Below are 24,026 nucleotides of genomic sequence, written 5' to 3' on the forward strand. Positions count from 1 at the left end.
GTCTGGCTTCTCAAGTTTAATAGTGTCACGCTCCTAAATTGGGATGACATGTGCTTGATACCCGTCCTATGCTAAACTCTTATGTGAAAGTATAAACTGAACGACACATATACCCTAAGAATGTGGACATTGCTAATAGTTTAGTATTTTCAGATACAAATTTTGTTATAGTTGACAAGAGAGAGATACAAATGTAAAACATGTGCTTAGTGATTAGTAATACTAATATATATGATAATGAAAAGGCAAATTTCAAAGTGAAAAGAATGGTTATTTGAAGAGCAAAATAGCAATTCTATAATTCAAAAATCTTTGAGTTGTTGAGGTAATTGTTTCATGCTTCCGACGGACACCTCTTATTCTTTCTATGTTTTAGTCCTGTTTTTGAGACCAAGACAATATTGTGATTATATTTATTTTCGCATATTTATTACATTAGCGGCTTATACATGTGACAACCAATTTTAATGGATTTTGAGTATATTTATCCGTTTTGTTTAAGTTATGCCTTGTATTGTCTTAATTATTTCCGCATTTACTTTCCGTTGGATTTTGGGTTGACTCGTCTTGGTAGATTAAGGCGAGTGTCGTCACATCCGGATTCGAGTCGTGATACGAGATTTCTAAGTTACTATTCAAAAGTTTTCTGACCCAATTTTTTTTCCCCATTGGCTTACCTATAAACACAGGAACGGATCGTTACAATATGCATATAACTAAAAGTTCAGATTTTTAGGTAAATTTTTAAAAATAATTGACAAGATATTTATATATGTGTAAGATATGTACTCAGTGATTAGCAATATAATAAAAGGCAAAATAAAATGAAAAAAAATAATACACCAATAACATTCTTAGTGTAATTTCACAAGTGAGATATATGAAGAGAATGGGGTGTACACAGATCTTACCCAATTGACGTTTAATGTAAAATGTATACATTTAGCCGCTAATAATCTCTCATGTATGTTTTTTTTGCCGTTATTTGAGTATGACTATGATAGCCCTGTGCTCATTATGTGTGCTTTTTGCGTAGGAATGATGTTTGAACTAATGAACACTATTGGAGTTGAGATGTATGCATGGGAGCTTCGACGTTTGAGCATAAGTCCACGAAATTCAATCAAGATCGAATATGTATATAACTAAAAGTTCAGATTTTTTAGATACAAATTTTGTTATCATATAATGTGCAAGACACTTGCTTAGTGTTCTAAATATAATAATTGGCAAAATAAAGTGAAAATAAAAACAAAAGAAGCAACCAACAATATACCTAATGTATGTTGTAAAAATATGGGGAAAAATAATTGTTGGGAAACAATAAAAAACTTTACAATAATAATATAACTTATTATTTATCAAAATGAAAGAACTGAAAATTAAATAGATCTTTCTATTTAATTTATTTTAATATCAAAATAACAATATGGATATTTTGATAAATACTACTACAATAATATTATAAATAATATATATATATATATATATATATATATAATACTTTAGTCGTGCTAGACACTATCCTAAGAAACTATTTCAGCAATGTGAAATGTTTCACCAAAATTAAACAAGCCTTCTCTAATTAATTAAAAAATACAGAAATTAGCAAAATATAATACTACAAGCAAGTCGAAAAGGAAGTTTATATATTAAGCTAAGATTTATTCACTTATTGAGGTTCTTCTTCCTTTTTTCATGCATCTAATGAAAACATATTTTGGTCTTTATATAGAGAAGATGAGGAGGCTTACTTTGTCTCCAAGTAAATGTAATACTTTGTCACCAAGTAAAGGTTATACTTGGTCAACAAGTTGGATGACGAAGTAATAATAAACCACATGTGAAAATATTTTACTTTTATCCATAGAAACTTGATATTCAAATAAATCTTTTGAAATAATTATTATATTGGTAACAACCCCCCATATATTTCAAAAGATTTTGATATAAAAAGAAAATACGACTTGCTTATTTTGTATGACTAAAATGCAATAGGTTTGGCGTCTTTTGGACTATGAACCAAACTTAGATTGATAATATTTAACTTACAAAATTATTGGTGAAATATAAAATTTCTATGAACCAATAATTCTTATTGTAAGTGAGAGATTCTACCAATCACATTTTGTTGTTCAACGCGGTTTTGCGCCAATAAGTCATGCGCGTGCCTGGTAATTCATGAGAGCTCTAGAGACTAGGCCAAAGTCTCATAGGAGTGTCTTCACTCCACTTCTCATATAGGTGAATTCATCAAGTGTATACAGCTCTAAATACACCATCCTTAAGGACTATAAATTCATTAAGAGTTAATAACTCATCCCTCAAATTAGTAGCAATTGGATCAGCTTTATTCTTTTCAATTAAGAGAGCATAATAAGGAGTGATCACAAGTGTCACATCAAAACATTCAAACTTCTTAAGAAGTCTCTCTACATAATGTTCTTGTGACAACAATATACCATCTTTACTCCTTATAACTTTAATTTTCAATATCATATTTACTTCACCTAGATCTTTGATATCAAAATTAGTAGATAAGAATAATTTGATACTTTGCGCAATATTTAATGTTGTACCAAATATAAGCATGTCATCAACATATAAGCATATTATCACATAATCATTGTCTACCATTTTTAGTATAAACACATTTATCCACTTCAACAGAAGAAAATTCGTTTCTTATTAAGACTTGATCAAATTTTTCATGCCACTGCTTAGGAGCTTGTTTGAGGCCATAAAGATATTTAATTAATTTACAAACTTTATTTTCTTGTCCATGAATAATACATCCTTCAGGTTGAACTATATAAATTTCTTCTTCTAAATCACCATGTAGAAAAGCTGTTTTTACATCAATTTGATGAATAAAAAGCTTATGAATTGATGCTAAGACAATTAAAATTCGAATAGAAGAAATTTTAGTCACTGGTGTAAAAGTATCAAAATAATCAGTATTATGTTTTTGAGAAAATCGTTTTGCTACTAACCGAGCTTTATATTTATCTGTAGATCCATCAGGATTAAGTTTCTTTTTGAAAATCCATTTTCAACCAATAGGTTTTGCACCAAGAGGTAAATAAGTCAAAATCATGTATTACAATAATAATAACAACCCAGTGAAATCCCACAACGTGGGGTCTGGGGAGGGTAAAGTGCATGCAGACCTTACTCCTACCAAGGTAGGACGGCTGTTTCTGAGAGACCTTCGGCTCTAATACGCCTACTAATACTGAAGAATAACGAGACTATGTACTAGCCTTCTATCCTAATATGGGTCCTCCACACCCTCCTATCTAAGGTCATGTCCTCGGTAAGCTGTAACTGCGTCATGTCCTGTTTAATCACCTCTCCCCAATATTTCTTTGGCCTACCCCTACCTCTTCTGAAACCATCCATGGCCAACCTCTCACACCTCTGCACTGGGGTATCTGTATCTCTCATCTTCACATGCCCAAACCATCTCAGTCGCATTTTCCGCATCTTGTCTTCCACTGAAACCACTTCTACCTTGTCCCAAATAGCTTCATTTCTAATCCTATCACTCCTGGTATGCCCATACATCCATCTCAACATTCTTATCTCAACAACTTTCATCTTTTGAACGTGAGAGACCTTAACTGGACAACACTCCACCCCATATAACATAGCCGGTCTAGCCACCACTTTGTAGAACTTGCCCTTAAGTTGTGGTGGCACCTTCTTGTCATATAGCACAATAAAAGTGAGCCTCCATTTCATCAACTCTTCCCCAATACGATGTGTGACATCATCGTCAATCTCCTCGCTGCCTTGCATGATAGACCCAAGGTACTTGAAACTATTTTTCTTTTGGATGGCCTGGTCACCAAGACTAACTTCCGCGGCAACCTCCTGAGGTGTCTCACTAAACTTGCACTCTAAGTACTCTGTCTTGGTCCTACACAGCTTAAACCCTTTAAACTCCAAGGTATTTCTCTAATCCTCCAGCTTAACGTTAACTCCACTACGAATCTCATCGATCAAGACTATGTTGTCCGCGAAAAACATACACCATGGCACCTCACCTTGAATTTGTGGCGTCAATCTATCCATCACCAAGGCAAATAAAAATAGACTAAGAGTTTATCCTTGATGCAACTCCTTCACAACTGGGAAGTGCTCTGAGTCTCTTCCTACTATCCTTATCCTTATTTTGGCACCCTCATACATGTCCTTGATCATCCTAATGTACACCATAGGTACACCTTTAGCCTCCAAAAATCTATAGTATCTCTCATGGAACTTTATCATAAGCCTCTTCTAGATCGATGAATACCATATGCAAGTCTTCTTCCTCTCTCTATACTGCTCCTACAGTCTCCTCATAAGATGGATGGATTCTGTAGTTGAGCGTCCCGGCATAAATCCAAACTGGTTCTCTGAAATAGACACACCTCTCCTCACCCTCATCTGCACCACTCTTTCCCACACTTTCATAGTATGGCTTAGAAGCTTGATACCTCTATAGTTGTTGCAGCTATGGATATCCCCCTTATTTTTGTATAGAGGGATCATTACGCTTGACCTCCATTCTTCGAGCATCATTGCTGTCTTAAAGATAAAATTAAATAACCTAGTCAGCCACTCCAAACCTACCGAGCTCGCGCTCTTCCAAAATTTCTCAAGGATCTCGTCAGGTCCAGTCGCTCTTCCCCAGCGCATCCTACGCACACTACCTTTAACCTCTTGAACTGTAATACTCCTGCAATACCCAAAATCGTGACGCATTCCTGTATGTTCCAAATCTCCCAACACAATCTTTCTGTCCCCTTCTTCATTCAAGAGTTTATGAAAGTATGACTGTCATCTCTATTTAATGATGGTCTCCTCTACTAATACTTTTCCATGCCCGTCCTTAATGCACTTCACTTGATCCACATCGCGTTCTCTTCTCTCCCGCGCCCTGGCTAGCCTGAATAATTTCCTATCCCCGCTTTTCTCTTCTAGTTTAGTATAAAGGCATTCAAAAACTATCATTTTTGCCATCGAAACCACCGACTTCGCCTCCTTCTTCTCTATCTTATAAAGTTTCCTATTCGTCCACTTCTTTACCTCATTCTTTTTTTCTATCAACTTCGCATACGCCATCTTTTTTACTTTCACCTTCCCTTGCACTTCTCCATTCTACCACCAGTCCCCTCAATGCCGACCATGGATACCTATCGAGACTCCCAACACTTTCCTTGCTACAATCCTAATACAACTAGCCATCCTATCTCACATACTGTTCGCATTCCCACTACTATCCCAAGACCTCATATCTTTTAATTTTTCTTCTATCTCCAGGGTACTAGCCGTGGTCAAACTCCCCCATCTGATCCTAGGTCGATCATCCCCGACCCTCTTCTTCCTCGTCATCTTGATCTCTAAATCCATCACCAAGAGCTTATGTCGGGTAGTAAGGTTGTCGATCGGAATGACTTTACATTCTTTGCACAGACCTTTATCATCCTTCCTAAGGAGAAAAACATCTATCTAAGTCTTAGCTATGGAACTACGGAAGGTTACCAAGTGGTCCTCCTTCTTCGGGAAACTCGAATTGTCTATCACCATCCCAAAAGCTCTTGTGAAATTCAAAAATGAAACTCCTCCTCTATTTCTGTCCCCGAAGCCAAAGCCTCCATGTACATCATTATACCCTTCCGAAATAGACCTGATGTGCCCATTGAAATCTCCTCCCACGAAAAGCTTCTCAGTAGGCGGTATGCCTCCTACTAACTCATCCAAATCCTCCTAAAAATTCCTCTTATCCTCCTTGCCTAAGCCCGCTTGTGGCGCATAAGCACGAATAATGTTCAACGTGATCCCTTCAACGACCACCTTAATCGATATCTTCCTATCATTGACTCTTCTAACCTCCACCACTTGATCTCTTAAATCACTGTCTACTAAAATGCCTATCACATTCCTATACTTCGATCTATCAGAGAACCACAACTTATACCCGTCTACCTCCTTAACTTTAGAACCTACCCATTTGGTCTCTTGGACACAAGCTATATTAACTTTCCTCTTATTTAGAATGTTAACTGGCTCTATGGATTTTTTCATTAACGTCCCAATGTTTCAACAACCTACTCTCAGTCTAAATACTCCTTTAACCCACTTATCCCTTCTTACCCTCGTCCTCGTCCCCTCCCTATCCCTGAGGGAAAACATGATCCTAGAGGCCACAGTGACCAGGCCCGGGCGACTATTTACCAAAAACACATGTCTTACAACCACAAAAATGCATATGAACTAATAGATTATTCAAAGGTCTAAAGTCAGCAAAATGTAACTACAACTGTATGAGCAAATAATAGATATGGAAACTGCAGGTACAGACTCCAATTAAAATGAACCTCGTTGCCGCCGAAAAATACTGTTTACGTCGGAGAACTGTTCACGTCAGAGTTACTGTTCACGTCAGCTTGCCAAGATGGTGCTCATAATGACCTTTGGATTATGTGGGTAGCAGATCTTGGATTGAACGAATCTTTGGGCCAATGGCTATGGCCAATCACAATCGTGCAGGGATTCTGTGAAATGGCTATGGACAATCACAGTTGCTACAAGTTTCAGCTCGAGTGGGCTTTTCCAAAATACCGTACACTTATTCTTATAAATCTCCCACTAACACTCGGTTACTCAGACTTCACCAACAAACTCATTTTCCTCTTAGACAATTCATCGAATAGATGGGTGCATTAAGTTCTCTTACTCTTCTTCACAGCTAGGCAACGATATTGCCCAGCAAAAAGCAGCAACTCAAGGAAATGGGCAGAGATGCCGTCTTGATGAGTATAAAATCTGCTAATTAGACTAGTGCTCTCAACTAAAAATTAAATTAACAAGGCCACAAAAATGGCTCTTACAGAACAAAGTGGAAGCTCGTTCTTGAGGAAGACGACAATCGAAGTCGATAGATTGCGGGGAAAAATGGCTGTACGAGGCGAGATTTCCTCGAATCCTTTACCGATTTGGCCGGCATCGAGCTGCTTAGAGTATCACCACAACTGCAACTTGAATATGCAGAAGTAGAAATATGAGATGAGTTGACTTCACTTTAAACTGAATTTAAAGTAAAGTGTTGATTGAAGGTCAACAACTCGTTTAAAGGGGATGAGTAAATATGTCAAAATCCATGTATTATTTTTTATAATTGAATCAATTTCAATTTTTATTGCTTCTTTTCAAAATTTTGCATCAGAAGAAGATATATGTTCAAAATAATTTAACAGTTCATTGTCAACAAGAAAAGTTTGAAAATTATTTCTATAAGAAAAATATTATTTTTAGGCCTTTTGCTCCTTCTAAGTTCCTCAATACTAGAAATAAACTCACTATTTCTTTCAACAGGTGCATGAGAAATTTTAACACATAATGAAAAAATATGTTCAAAAAATTCAACATTCTTTGTTTCAATAACAATATTGCAATCAAGAACATCACTTTTTAAAACAAGAAATCTATATGCAGAACTATGTTCAGCATATCCAATAAACATGCAATCAGCTGTTTTAGAGCCTATTTTCCTCTTTTTAGGTTTAGGCTATAGAACCTTAGCAAGATGCTTTTATATTTTTAAATATTTCAAATTAGGTTTATAACATTTCCACAATTCATAAGGTGTTTTTCCAGTTCTTTTATGAGGAATCCTATTTTGTAAGTGACATGCAGATAATATAACTTCAACCCACAAATTATGAGGAGCATTAGAACTAATTAACATGAAATTCATCATTTCCTTCAATGTTCTATTTTTCCTTTCAGCTACTCCATTAGATTCTGGTGAATATGGCGGGGTTGATTCATGAATAATTTCTTCATTTTCACAAAAGGTATTTAAAGATAAATATTCTCCACCTCTATCATATCTAATTCTCTTGATTTTTCTACTAAATTGATTTTCAACTTCAGTTTTATAAGAAATAAAGGCATTAAAAGCATCATCTTTATTTCTAAGTAAATATAATTTAGTAAATCTAAAAAAATCAACAATAAAAGTCACATAATATCTTTTACCACCTCTTGTCATTGCTTGTTTTAAATCACTCAAATCAGTGTGAATTAAAGGCAATAATTCAGTTTCTCTATTTACTGAAAAACATGACTTTTTAGTAATTTTAGCTTCAGCACATATTTTACATTTATTAATATTATTTGAATCTAAACCAGATATCAAACCAAGTGATTGCATATTCTTTATTTTAGAGATATTAACATGTCCTAATCTTACATGCCATAAAGAAATAGATTCAATCATGTAAGCAAAAGTAGATGCTTTTTCATTCACAACATCACAAATATTGAGTACAAAAAGTCCCTGGTTACAATAGTCTTTTCTCACAAACACATTATTCTTTGTCAATATAATCTTATCAGATTTAAATGACACTTTCACTCCAGCTTTATTAAGCAAGGCTACGGAAATTAGGCTTGCCCGCATTGTAGGAACATGTAGCACATCCATAAAGGCTAAAGTTTTTTTCGAAGTGAGCTTCAGGAGAACTTTACCCTTACCCAAGACTTTAGTTGTTCTTGAGCCTCCAAAATAGATCACTTCACTGTCATCTCCTATTAATTTATAGGAGGCAAATTCTACTCGATCTGCACAAATGTGTCGAGTAGTCCCAGAGTCTACCACCCATTCTTTTAAATGTGCTACAATGTTCACTTGAAAAATAACAACTGCAATAATTTCATCTCCTTTAGCTAAATTAGACTTGAAAGGATAACCCTTTTCTTTGTCATTTTTTATTCTCAAGCTACACTGTACGGCATAATAACCTGATTTTTCACAAGTAAAACAAGAGCCTTTTCTTTTCTTAAGATTTGGGTTATAAGACTTGTAACCTTGAGATTTATTAACATACCTGTTGTTGTTGCTGCTTTATCCTTGTACTAGGTTTACTTTGAGTACTAACTCCTTTGCTTTGAATGGCTCCTTTTTGTAGTTTGCTATATCATGAACTTCCAACAGAATGACCGGAATAGTAGCATCTATGGTAGCACCATCATCAATAGTTCTAGAACATAAATTATTTGCCATAATTTCTTAGATTGTTGGTAAAAATATGGGAAAAAATAATTGTTGAGAAACAACAAAAAACTTCACAATAATAATATAACTTATTATTTAGAAAAATGGAAGAACTAAAAATTAAATAGATCTTTCTATTTAATTTATTTTAATATCAAAATAACAATATGAATATTTAGATAAATACTACTACAATAATATTGGCACTGTCTTAAGAAACTATTTCAGCAGTGTGAAATATTTCTTAGGATTAATCAAGTCTTCTCTAATTAATTAAAGGATACAACAATCAACAAAATATAATGCTATAAAATTAAGCAAGGGATTTGTATATTAAGCTAAGGTTTATTCACTAATTGAGGTTCTTTTTTTTTCATGCTTCTAATGAAAACATATTTTGGTCTTTATATAGAGAAGATGAGGAGGTTAGAATAGGAAATAAGTGGCTTACTTTGTCTCCAAGTAAATGCAAGACTTTGTCACCAAGTAAAGGTTATACTTGATCACCAAGTTGGAAGCAATACTTGGTCACCAAGTTAGATGATTAAGTAATAATAAATCACATGTAAAAATATTTTACTTTGATCCATAGAAACTTGATTTTCAAATAAATCTTTTGAAATAATTATTATATTGCTAACAATATAATCTAACAAGTGGTGTATGAGAGGATATAATGTATGCAGATTTTACTCTAATTTTGTAGAGATAAAAAAATTCTTTTCGATAGAACCTATACATAGATAAAACATTTTAAAAAATAGACTACATAAATGAAAGCAAAACTTGTAGAAAGACACATTATGAAGTAACTTTCAAAGTCTAATTTACCGTTTGTATTTATATAAGAAAAAAATTTGATCCAGATTCCGGATTTGAAGTTTATTGTTTCTCAATAGTCTTATTTATAAAATAAAGAGATAAGTATCAAAAACATATGTAAACTATCCTCTTTTTTGAATTTCATACATGAACTATTGGAAGTGTGAATTTCATACCTAATTTATCACTTATTAGTTTAAGAAATACACCTCTCTCTCTTCTTTGGGAGAGGGGGATAATAATACTTTAAGCTTTAATTTTAACTAATTTTAATAATTTATTTAATTTTTGTTTTTTGTCCATGTGGAGTATGATGTCACAAGTTTTTTTTACATGAAAGAGAGTGTAGTACACATACCATGATGAGAGTAAAATAAAAGAGAGAGGTATGTTTCTCAAACTAATAAGTGCACTTCCAATAGTTTAGGTATTATGAAACTAAAAAATAAGATATGTTTAGGTGTGTTTTTGACATTTATCTCTAAAAAAAACTTTATTATTTATGCTCAAGCAGAATCAAACCCCCGTAGAGAAGGCCTACTAAGCTTAAGCAATTTCACTACCTCTAGACGAAGTGACTACTTTGTTACTGGATCCCAACATATATTTCTTATATATTTAATAGATTTCTCAATATAAATATAAAATCTGCACAAAAGTCATTGAGTTTCTGAAAATTCACACCTGATATTCTAGATTCGTCCATACCTTGCAGGTGCCCCAAGTAAGTTGGAAAGGATTGGTGTCATTGAATCTGCCTTTTTTGATGAAACTATTTTATTGTATATTTATGAATTTTTTCCTTGTCAAATTGGGTCTTGAGTCGAATTCAGACTTCAAAAGTTACCTTAGAAAAAGAGAAGATTATCCAAGCCTTATTTTAAAATTTCATTCATTCACAGATATAGGATATTCTATTCATCACCCTCTCATTACTGGATCCGAATATTATTTATCTAAAATTTCATCGTCCAATCCGATGTGTGTACAATTAAAGAGTACATAAATATTTAATTGTCCAAACCTTATAAAAAAACTCATAATTTTTCAGTAACTTATCGATATGGGCATTTCATTCATCAGCTATCCTATTTAGTTCTTTTACACGAAGCAACATTGATGTCTTTGACCCCGCCCGTATAGAAATGAGACAAGTTTGATGATCCATAATTTTAGATTCTTAAGAAGATCCATAATTTTAATACTTATCGTTAAGATTCTTAAGAAGAGGAAGATTAATATAGCTTGCGTCCAAGAGACTAAATGGGTAGGACCTAAAGCTAAGGAGGTGGATGGGTTCAAACTTTGGTTCTCAGGCAAGTCGAGGTTTAAGAATGGAGTAGGGATCTTAGTAGATAGCGAGCTTAGAGATCAGGTGGTAGAGGTTAAGAGGACAAATGATAGGATGATGACGATTAAGTTAGTCGTTGAAGGGATCACCCTGAACATTATTAGTGCCTATGCGCCGCAAGTGGGGTTGGACGAGGAGACAAAAAGGCGCTTTTGGGAGGACTTGGACGAAGTGGTGGTCAGTATACCACCTACTGAGAAGCTATTCATAGGAGGAGGTTTCAATGGGCACATTGGGTCTGTTTCGATGGGCTATGATGAGGTGCATGGAGGATTTAGCTTCGGGTGCAGGAATAGTGGAGGAGCCTCACTCTTGGATTTCGCAAAGGCTTTTGGTTTAAGGGTGGCCAACTCGAGTTTCCCAAAGAAGGAGGAACAATTGGTAACCTTTCGTAGCTCGAGGGCGGCGACGCAAATAGACTTCTGGCTACTTAGAAAAGAGGATAAAAGCCTCTGTAAGGACTGCAAGGTCATACCAAGTGAGTACCTTACGACCCAACATAAACTATTGGTCATGGACTTGGAGATAAGAAGGAAGAAGAAGAAGAGGGTCGGGGATGACCGACCGAGGATTAGGTGGGGTCGTTTGACTCCGTCTAGTGCCCTAGAGATGGGGGAGAAGCTGATGGCTATGGGGGCGTGGGATAGTAGGGGGGAGGCGAGTAGTATGTGGGATAGGACGGCCAGCTGCATTAGGGAAACAGCTAGAGAGGTGCTGGGGGTCTCACGAGGCCGCCATGGCGGGCACCGAGGGGATTGGTGGTGGAATGGAGAAGTCCAGGAAAAGGTAGAAGCAAAGAAGCAGGCATATGTAAAGTTGGTATATAGCAAGGATGATGAAGAGAAGCGAACGAATAGGAAAAAGTATAAGTTAGCGAATAAGGAGGCGAAGATGGCAGTTTCGACGGCCAAAACGGCAGCCTTTGAACGCCTCTATGCAGAACTAGAGGAAAAAGGCGGAGATAAGAAGCTATTTAAGCTTGCCAAGGCGAGAGAGAGGAAGTCACGCGACTTGGATCAAGTGAAGTACATCAAGGACGAGGATGGTCAAGTACTGGTACAGGAATCCCGCATTAGACAGCGATGGCAGTCATACTTTCACGAACTCTTGAACGAAGGAGGGGACAGAGACTTTGTGTTGGGAGACTTGGAGCACTTGGATAGGTGTCGCGACTTTGGGTATTGTAGGAGAATAAAGGCTGAGGAGGTTATGGGAGCTGTTCGTAGGATAAGCAGGGGAAAAGCGACCGGACCTGACGAGATCCCTGGGGAATTTTGGAAGAATGCAGGTAGGGTAGGATTGGAGTGGCTGACTGCGCTGTTTAATGTCATTTTCAGGACATCGAAGATGCCTGAAGAATGGAGGTGGAGTACAATCATTCCCGTGTACAAGAACAAGGGAGACATTCAAAGCTGCAACAACTATAGAGGAAATGCGAATGCTGCGGTGGATGTGTGGGCACACTAGGATGGATAGAATTAGGAATGAAGATATCCGAGACAAGGTGGGAGTGGCATCGGTGGAGGACAAGATGCGGGAAGCGAGACTGAGATGGTTTGGGCATGTGAAGAGGAGAGACACAGATGCTCCAGTGCGGAGGTGCGAGAGGTTGGCTATGGACGGTTTCAGGAGGGGCAAAGGGAGGCCAAAGAAATATTGGGAAGAGGTCATTAGACATGATATGGCACAGTTGCAGCTCTCCGAGGACATGACCTTAGATAGGAGGCTATGGAGGACTCAGACTAAGATAGTGGGCTAGGTGGCCGATCGGTTCTCCATAGTAGTCGTAGTCGCGCTCATTTGTCTTAACATAGGATTGTGCATGGGTTTACTGCTTATATTAGTTGGCCCAGTCTACTTTGGGTATCCTATTTTATCTATAGTAGTTAATGCCCCTTTATCCCCGATCTTTCCTACCCTGACTTTATCGCTTTATCGCTCTCATTATTCATTATTCATTATTCATTATTCATTATTCATATCTTTATATTGTCTGTTATATGCCTGGCTTTACTGACCTATGTCTTGTTTTTCCTTGTTTCTCCTCCCTTGTTTCTTCTCTCTTAAGCCGAGGGTCTTTCGGAAACAGCCGCCCTACCTTTTAAGGTAGGGGTTAGGTCTGCGTACACTCTACCCTCCCCAGACCCCACATGGTGGGATCACACTGGGTTTGTTGTTGTACACCGCCAAGACTCATAAAATCTGCATAAAAACGCATAAATTTGACTTTGAATAAATATAAATAATTGGGGGAGAAAAGTAACTATTATAAATAGAGGTATTTATTATGGGTCAATATATGATTAAAATCAAAATTAAATTAATTTAGTTGATTTTTAAATTATTAAAATCAAACCAATTTGGTTTTTTCTTCTTTAGGTTGTTTTTTGGTCCTTGGTGCAACTATTTTCTTCTTCTTCTTCTTTTATTTTATGAGCTATTAACAACAAATTAAGAAAAGAAAAATATTCGATTTGTTATAAAATGAAAATAAATGAAATACTAAATGTTGAAAGCAATAAAAATAAAGAGACAAGAGATCAGGAGAACTTTCTTGTTCTTCTATTTGTGTTCAAGTGCATTTAATATGAACTTTTTTGTCTCAATTTATAGTGTTACATAGAGGCATACAAAAGATTGTCATAAACATGACATCAATCATAACTTGTGGGATATTTCCCTCCCGACATATGCATAATTTGATATATTTTTTACGACATAACTTGTGTAATATAATAATATGAATATATAAACTTATGCAGTGAAAAAAATTGTTTGTTATTTTGGTGTCAGAAACATAACTTGTTATATCTTTCATGACATAACTTATGAATATTATGATACAATTTTTTATTTTATTTTTTCAATGTCAAAGATATTTTTGGCCAATTATTTGTTACTTAAAATGCCGAATGACAAAAATTAAACACACAAATTTGATTAACTAAGCATTATAATCCAAGTGTAATATACACTAAGTTATTTAGCAAAAATTGACTCTTTCACGAACTATAGATACTGCCAAAATTAATTAACTCCTAATATATATATATATATATATATTGAGGTTCAATGATTTAAGTCGTTTGGTTGGGAATAAATTATGCTAGAATTAATTATTTTGGGATTAATTATTTTGGGATTAGTTATCCTGGGATAAGGTGGATAACTTATCCCACCATGTATATGGGATAATTTAGCCCGTTACTATGATATAAATGGTGGAATAAATTATCTCAAACTTGCCAACCAAACAAGACACCATAATTTTATCCCTAAACTATTTTTTTTATCCATGACTATTTATGTTTATCCCTTACACCAAACGACCCCTTAAAGTTTCGTATCACTCATACAATATTGCGACTTAACAAATATATGACCCCTTAAACTTATTTCATTTAGACACTCAGATTATGATTTGTTTTAATTGACATTTGAATTTTCATATAATTTTCTAAAAATATTACATTTATATAGCATTAAATGGTCTTAGAATTTAGATTTTGATAAAATATATCTGAATATTCAAATGTCTATTTAAATTCAAACATTTTAAATTTTAATGCGTATTTTAGTATTCAAATATATATTAAGACATCTTAATCTTAACTTTAATAAAATGAGGCTTGAGTGATCCAAATGAGATGTAGGGGAAATTACACAAAATAAATTCAATTGTAAAGCTAGTGTAACACCCCCTAAAACGTTGTATGTGGTATTTTAATTCTCGACAAAAATAATACTGCTTCTGTATTTTTAGCATAACCTTTTATAGGATGGTCCACATTAAGTGATTCAAATTTTTGAATAACTCCAGCGTCATTACCTACAACTTTCGTGAATACCATATCTTAAGATTCAAAGGCTAAGTAGGAAAAATAAATTAATTTTTGCAAGACATGATGTTGTGATGAAATGGAGTGTTTGTAGAAGAAAACTCATATCTCACAATAGGATGCTCCAAATTGGTTGATTCTTGAACAACATGAAATTAGACTTCTAGAGCTACAATTTATATGAGACACAAAATCCTAATGAGAAAGTTACCTTATTCAAATGAAGCTCCGAAAAAGGTATTCCGTTAAAAGAAGATTCATCTCACCAACCATGAAAATATATAGATCCATTTGACAACACTAATGACATCAATAGTCCTCCATTTGACATCATCCATGAGATTACAATCCTCCATTAAATTTTGAATATCATCCCTTGTAATTATTTTTATTTATTGTTGGGTTCCTCCTCCACACCTATGAATACCCACCTTATTTTTTTATTTTATTCATCAAGCTTTCTCAAGCAACTCTTGTCTCTACACACTTTTTTACTCATTTTCAAATATATTTTCAGTTTTTAGTAGTGTAGAAATACTATTACAATGATTCTTATACTCCGGATAGTATATAAAAAGCTCCGGCGGGAAGAAAAAGCTAGGGGTACAAGAGTGGTCATTGAGTTCTTCAATTCAAATTAAAGCTTCGGAATTCAAGTATGTAAGGTTATTCATAGCATTCGATTAAGTTCATCCATGCGCCCAATATTTAAATTTATCTTAATTGAGTTATTGTTGAGTTTTACCCTAATCTTGAATTCTAAATAAATTAATTCTTCTTCTATTGAGTTAGATATATTTATGCATTGAGATTATTATTATTTTTATCTCTCATATTATTGGAATTATTGTTTGTGTCTACTTTCCCATTAACCCTAATTGATTTGATGTTCATGAATATTTTTATGCGTGTTTTGAGTAAAGATGTTGGCTTTTAATATTTATTGACAAAAAGAGTGATTTGAATTAATACTATATATGTATTTTATTGAGTTTTGAAAGAACAAAAGAATTGAGTTTAATGAATTTGATTAAATGATGTTTTGAGTAAGATATTTTGATGAGATGTAAATGATGATTTGAAGTGCAATGATTGAGGAAGAGGTAATGAGATGAGTTTTATGTTTTAAATAAAATCCAATAAGACTATATGATGATGTTAATATAAGCACATATTTTGGGAGTAGTATTGAGCATCGTGTTGGGTAAAAGTTTAATGACTCAAACCCCAGAACAACGTAGCCAGCGTAGGATAGAGGTTATACCTCTTAAGTCCTAAAAAGAGGACTTTGATGATTGGATCCAAGATGGTGATGTCCTTTACCCTGGCAAGGTATTGGATGAATATGGCAACGACATCGCTTCGTTGTATCATCACTAGCTCATAAGTGATGGTAGTCGGTTAGAGAAACTCCCAATTGAGTAAGCATTGCTTATTATTATTATTTTTAAACTTGCACTACATATTGATATTGAGATGATGTTGAGTTCCGAGGTCAGTCTTCCTGAGAGGAGTTTCTTAATATCTGTCCTTACTTTCCTTCTATTTTACATAATCTTTCATTTCATGTACTGACGTTGTTCGACCTGCATCATTTTATGATGCAGATATAGGTGTTAGAGATTCTCAATGGGCACATCATTGAAGATCATTACTTTCTAACTATTTTGTGAGTTTTTCTTGTATTCGAAGGAACTCTTTATCCTTTTATTATTGTTAAATATTATGTTTCTTTTAAGGTAGCCATGGACATGTTATTGTCACTGTCTGATAGTGTTAGAGGCTTCATAGACAAAGTTTAATAATATAATAGGAGTAGTTCTCCTTTGAAACTACTCATTCTAAGGATTATTTCTTTCCTTTAATGTTGATGATAACGAGCCCACATAAGTATTCTTATTTTCACTTAAATCTTCTGTTGATGAACGAATGAGTGATGAGACCAAGTGGTTCTCTCGGAGGCCAAAAAAGGTTTCTGAGTGTCGGTCACGCCTAGGGTACCCTCTCGGGGCATGACATCTATTTACCCAAATTGGACCCAACCCAAACTATTTACCCTTAATAGACTAATGGTCTAAACTATTTACCCTCTTAACCCACTTTTTCCTTTTTAATTTCGCGTATGTTGTCATGCTTATGTCAGTATCACTGCTATGAAATAATTCTCTGTGATACTCCATCGATATATTGATACCATATCGGTGTCATAAAGGGTTGAGCTTAATTCTCTATGATACTCCGTCAGTATATTGATACCCTATCGGTATCATATATGATTGAAGTTATTTTTTATGAAACAAAAATAAAACAATTAAAAAAATTATTAAAATCACAATCTTATTTATTAAATTCTAAATTAGTAAATATATTGTGACACCCCGGAATTTTTTTCGCAAAGAATCAAATATTTCTTCACGTGTGGGTAGACTCGGACCGGAGGACTTGTAATTCTACACATGAGTTAGGATTAATTCCTAAGTAATTAAAGTGTGTTAGATGTGTTTAGGGGTCATAAGGGATCTCTAACACCAAGTCGAGTCCAAAGAACTCCAATCGATTAAGTTTTCGGATGAGTTAGTATTAGGGTCCACTTCAAACGACCATATCTCCTGGAATATAAAGAACTGGGTGTACCACGACCTACCAAATTAAAGATCGTTGAGTCTTCTTTCCAACGCCACCAAGATTGCAATTTTTGGAGTTCGGAGTCAAAAGATATGACAATCCTAAGATGAACTATCACAGTACAGATTTTCAGGCCTGGGTTGCAATTGCTGGAAAATTGGGCTTGGCGCCGCAGTGGCGCGACGCGCCACTATCACACCAGAAACATGCCTCAGTAGTTTGGGCTCTGGCGCGGCGCGCCACTAAAAGGTGTGCAGGGTTTTTCAAGCCAATTTCCATAACCTAGAAAATATTGGCCTTGGCGCTGTAAGGGCGCGATGCGCCACTATCGCGCCAAGAATGTGCCTCAGTAGTTTGGTCCTTGGCGTGGCGCGCTACTACGAGGTGTGCAGGTTTTAGGCGTAATCAGCCTGGCGCTGCAAGGGCGCGACGCGCCACTATCGCGCCAGGTGCATTTTTAGCTTATTTTCAGAACTTTTGAGAAGGGGTAATTTGGGAATTCCTCCAAATTATATATGTATCAGCCTTAGCACATTTTGGGATCATTTTTCAATCCCTCACTCTCTTTCTAAAAAGCCCTAGGAGTTCCTCTGTCTCTCTCTCCTTCTTCTTCTTCATTTCCAACAAGGAGAGTTCCAAGAGCTTCAAGATTTGAGTTCCCCATTGAAGACCCAACATCAAGGTTTTCTTCAAAGTCTTCTGTCACGCCCCGGGAGGGTACCCTAGACGTAACCGGCACCCGAAGGCCATTTCTGACCTCCGAGCGAACCACCTGGTCCAGTCACTCATTCATTCATTCACATTCTCTTAGCGGAACTCAATTAATGAAATACTTTTCATACTAAAAGGGCCGAAGGCTAAATATTTACAACCCAACAAGAATAGTAAATTAAGACTCCTCAAGATAACAGTTTAATCCTCCCCACACTCCAGTCTACAAAGCCTCTATTCAAGTCTAAAAGGTGTCAATGACAAGCCCATGGCTACCAACAATCTAAATAAAAAAAGAGACAACAAAACTGTACAAGAAGGCCCAATATCCTCCGGGAACTAGGAGGACTCACCGATTGGCTGGAAGTGTATGTGGATCTTCAACGGAGCACCGGTTGATGATCTCTAGTACCTGTCTCTGCATCATGAAACAATGCAGGCCAAATGGCGTCAGTACATGGAATGTACGAGTATGTAAAATGGCCGGATGAAACCACATTAAGAAAACATCAATATCAACTCAGGACCTCAACTCATACATGTATACATCACAACTCACTCAATGTCCTAAGTCCAACAAGAATAGTTTAGACCGGACTAACTCATAAGCCACTTAACTCAACTGACTCGGAGCACTAACAAGGCCTAAATGAGAGTTTCTCTTAACCGACAACCACCACCTATGAGCCGGTGATAGTACAACAATCCGACGTTGTTGCCACGTCCGTCCATACCTTGCCAGGGTATGAACGCCTCTCTAATCATGAGTACCATCGATTAGTCAAGTCCTATCATTTCAGGAAAATACAAATGGGAAACATCCGACTTTAACGGTTCGATCCCACGGGAAGCATCCGACTTTAATGGTTTCAATCCCTCGGGAAGCATCCGACTTTAACGGTTCCATCCCTACCTACATTGGCGGCGTAGTTTTTGGGGTTCGAGTATGGACTATACTCTCACCCGCTTCGGTGCTCGATACTCCTCTCATGACTCTATGCTCATAAGACTCCTCAATCATCTCAAACAAGCCCTCACGGCTAGTTTCATGTGGTACAATACCACCTCATCAACTCGGTTCTCATTTGCAATTCAATTGAGGCACAATGACAAGTCTCATTTAGGACCTTGTCCACTTGCCAATTCCTTCCTCATATCAACTCAATCAAGCCTCCTCTATATGAACATTTATGACATCTCCTCAAGATTTAACACAACTCTATGACTTCAACTCAACCATTCAAATAGAATAGCGCATTTAAGGAAATTGACTTAAACAACATATTCACATGGCTAAAAAGGTCAATAAAACATAACAACAATTTATCTCCATCAATTCATACTAATCATGAAATAATTTAAGGACTTCTTGGCTCAACAACATCAACACATATAGCATTATATAAATAGGAGACAAAGTTCATATAGACATACACCATACCAAGAACTCTATTTTTCATGAATATCTAACCTCAAGCAAGAATAGGGCACATGGGTGAACTTAGCCCATGTTTTGGATAGCCTTACATACCTTGTTTGAAGACTTTGAAGAAACCTTGATGTTGGGTCTTCAATGGGGAACTCAAATCTTGAAGCTCTTGGACTCTTTTTGTTGGAAATGGAGAAGATGAAGAAGAGAGAGAGAGAAGCTCCTAGGGCTTTTTAGAGAGAGAGTGGGGGATGCCAAAATGGGTTCCCAAAAGACCAAGGGTTACATATATATAATTTGGGTAAGTTCCCAAATTGCCCCTCCTCAAAAGTTTTGAAAATAGGCTAAAACGCCTTTGGCGCGATAGTGGCGCGTCGCGCCCTTATAGCGCCAAGGCCAATCATGCCTAAAACCTGCACAACTTTTAGTGGCGCATCGCGCCAGGGACCAAACTACTGAGGCATGTTTCTGGCGCGATAGTGGCGTGTCGCGCCCTTACAGCGCCAAGCCCATTATTCTGAATTCCGGGAATTTGGCCTGAAAAACCCTGCACAACTTTTAGTGGCGCGTCGCGCCAGGGACCAAACTACTGAGGCATGTTTCTGGCGCGATAGTGGCGCGTCGCGCCCTTACAGTGCTAAGGCCATTTCCCCAGCAGTTGCAACTTAGGCCAAAAAATGAAATTCCTGTCGTGCTAGTTCATCTTAGGATCGTTATATCTTTTGACTTCGAACTCCAAAATTTACGTTCTTGGTGGCGTTGGAAAGAAGACTCGACGACCTTTAATTTGATAGGTCGTGGGCCACCCAGATTGACGCCTTTAAAAAGATAGGGTCGTTAAAAGTCGACCCTTACATGAACTCGTCCTAAACTTAGCCACAACGGATCTCTTGGACTTAGCTCGGTCCTAGGGGTCCTCAATGACCCCACATCACCTCCAACGCTCCTAATTTCTCAAGGACTCATCTTAACTCAAGCACATACTTCAAAATAAATACGATGGGCCCCACACATATACAAAGAAGGCCCGAATCTTAGGGAAAATTTTGAGGGGTGTTACATCTTCAAACAAGGTATGTAAGGCTAACCTAAAATATGGATTGAGTTCTTTCATATGCCCATAGATGTGTTGGTTAGGAGTTGTGAAAGAGTTGCACCTTCTAGAAAGGTTTTCTTAAAAGTTTTCCCTAAACTATGGTATGTTTTTAGATACAAATGGTTGATTGATAATTTTAATGACTTGAGTTACTAAATAGTTATTTTTCATATTATTAACTACAAATGTATCTTTGTATATAGATTTATAGGTATTGATGATATTTTTGAGTTGAGTTTTGTTGAGAGTATGGATTCATGTTTCATTCACATGAACCCAAGATGAGATTTCTTTGGTCATAATTTGTCTTGAGTTGAGGTGGATGGTTTTGCGTATATATGTATTGATTGGATAGTTAAGAATGTCCTTTTGCTTCTATAAAATGAACATAGAACTAAAATAAGGATTTTGAAGTAAATGTTTGATGATGATATGAATGATGATATATGATGATGATGTGATGATAATGTTTGATGATGATATGAATGATGATATATGACGATGATGTGATGATGATGTTTGGTGACGATGTGAATGATGATATTTGATGATGAGGTGAATGAAGAGGCTATGTTGATGAGAATGTTGTGTGATGAAGTGGATCGGAGTCTAATGTAAATTTTTGGTATGTGATGTGTATAATTTGAGTTGATTGGAGTCTTAGGAATATTTTGAGAATAAATGATCTTTTGAGGAGGAGCTTTAAATAAATTATTTGTGAACCTTTTTGCATAAACTATTTACGCGCTATTTTGAGTCTAAGGAATTATTAGTTTTATCTTTGATTTAGAAAGGAGTTTAAGTATGAGTTGAGTATGAGGAGCCTTTAAATGAGTTGAGTATTTTTACATTAAAGTATCTATTTTGAGTTTGAGTTGAGGGGTTGAAATTATGTTTTAATGTACATAATATTTTCTGCATTCATCGAGTTGAGATTGTACAAGTTTTAAAGAGAAAAGTTTGATGATTTGAGTTGAGTTTTGAAAAGAGTCCAATGAGACTTGCCATTATGACTTAATTGAGTTGAAATGAGAATAGAGTTGATGAGGTGGTAATGTTCCACATGAAACTAGCCGTGAGGGCTTGTTTGAGATGATTGGAGGGAGTCTTATGAGCATGGAGTCATGGGAGGAATATCGAGCACCGAAGCGGGTAAGAGTATAGTCCATTCTCGAACCCCAGAAACTACGTCGCCAATGTAGGTAGGGATAGAACCGTTAAAGTCGGATGCTTCCCATGGGATCGAACCGTTAAGGTCGGATGTTTCCCATTTTATTGTCCTGAAATGATAGGACTTGACTAATCGATGGTATCCATGATTAGGGAGGCGTTCATGCCCGGGCAAGGTATGGAAGGACGTGGCAACAATGTCTGATTGTTGTACTATCATCGGCTCATAGGTGATGGTTGTCGGATAAGAGAAACTCTCATTTAGGTCTTGATAGTGCTCCGAGTCAGTTGAGTTGAGTGGCTTATGAGTTAGTCCCGTCTAAACTATTTCTTGTTAGACTTAGGGAATTTGAGTGAGTTGCTATATGCTTATGAGTTAGTCTTGTCTAAACTATTTCTTGTTAGACTTAGGACACTTGAGTGAGTTGTTACATATTTATTGAGTTGAATCCTTTGAGTTGATTGTTGAGTTGAGGGTATATGGTCGGATTGGGTTAGACGAGTTGTGATTGGATTGTATATGATTTGGATGGATATATGAGTTGATTGGATTAGATGATATGTGATTGACTTCGAGTTAACAGTATATGATTGAAATGGGATTGAATGATTTAATTTTACTGTATTGTACATGATTGGATTGTATGGTATATGATTGGTCTTTGTCTAAAAATGTATTTTTACTTTAGACTTATGACGCCTTATTTGAGTCTCTCTTATCTTTCTGATGTGAGATATTTGGATTGATGTTATTCTCCTTTGAGGTATGTTTCATTCTGCCATATTACATACTCGTACATTCCACGTACTGATGTCCATTTGGACCTGCATCGTTTCATGATGCAGAGACAGGTTTAAGAGATCGTTAATAGGAGCATCATTGGGGATCTATTCACACTCAGCGTATTGGTGAGTCATCCCCTACTTTCGGAGGACACCGCTTATGTAATCTTGCATCGTGTTAGCCCTTTCCATTTTTATTTGAGGTAGCCATGAACTTGTCATTGGCACCAATTAGATAATAGTGATAGAGGCTTCATAGACTAGATAGTGATGGATCGATTGAGTACTTCTATCCTTGAGTTATTCTTGTCAAACTATTTTTAAATGACAAATATTTTAGTTGATCTGTTGGCCCATGACCTTTATTCTTTGAGTTGGATGGGTGATTTGAGTTGCCCGCTAAATTATTCTTTATTTTTAAACTTTCCGCTGAATGAACGAATGAACGGTTGTGTGATCAGGCTATGTGGTTCGCTTGGGAGCCAGAAATGGTTTCTGAGTGCCGGTTACGTCTAGGGTACCCTCCCGGGGCGTGACATATATTCTTTGTGATACTCCATCAGTATATTGATACCATATCAATATCATATAGGATTGAGTTTAATCCTCTGTGATACTCCATCAGTATATTGATACCTTATCAATATCATGGAGGGTGGACGCTGACGTCAGCGCGCGAATTTTATAATAAATTTATGTCATTTTAAAATATAAAGGAATATGAAAGTAATGAAACATTTAAGAATAAATACTTTCCCTTTTCAAGTATAAGTGTTATTTTTCCTATATATAATAAGAAAAGAAAAGGGAATGATCTAAGATTTAAATAATTTGGCCTTATTAACTACCTCTAATTCAGAATAGAATGTTGATAATCTATGATATTCTTGTTATTTTACCCCTTCTATTTCATATTAACTGAATTTCTAAAGTAATGTATATATATTAAGAAAAGCATGCAAGGACAAAATTTGAATTGTATTTTCCTCTATTACCCTTTTGTTTAATCAACCTCATGAAGATGATTAAATGTGAAATCATAAATACAAGTAGTCCTTTACTGGAGTATAACTTTGTAAGTAGTATAGTTTAGCTCCTACAAAATTATAAAATTTCATTAATGAAAAGGATAAACATGGAAAAAATTTAAA

This window comes from Solanum dulcamara, chromosome 9 (genome assembly GCF_947179165.1).
Source record: "Solanum dulcamara chromosome 9, daSolDulc1.2, whole genome shotgun sequence".
Lineage (NCBI taxonomy): Eukaryota > Viridiplantae > Streptophyta > Magnoliopsida > Solanales > Solanaceae > Solanum > Solanum dulcamara.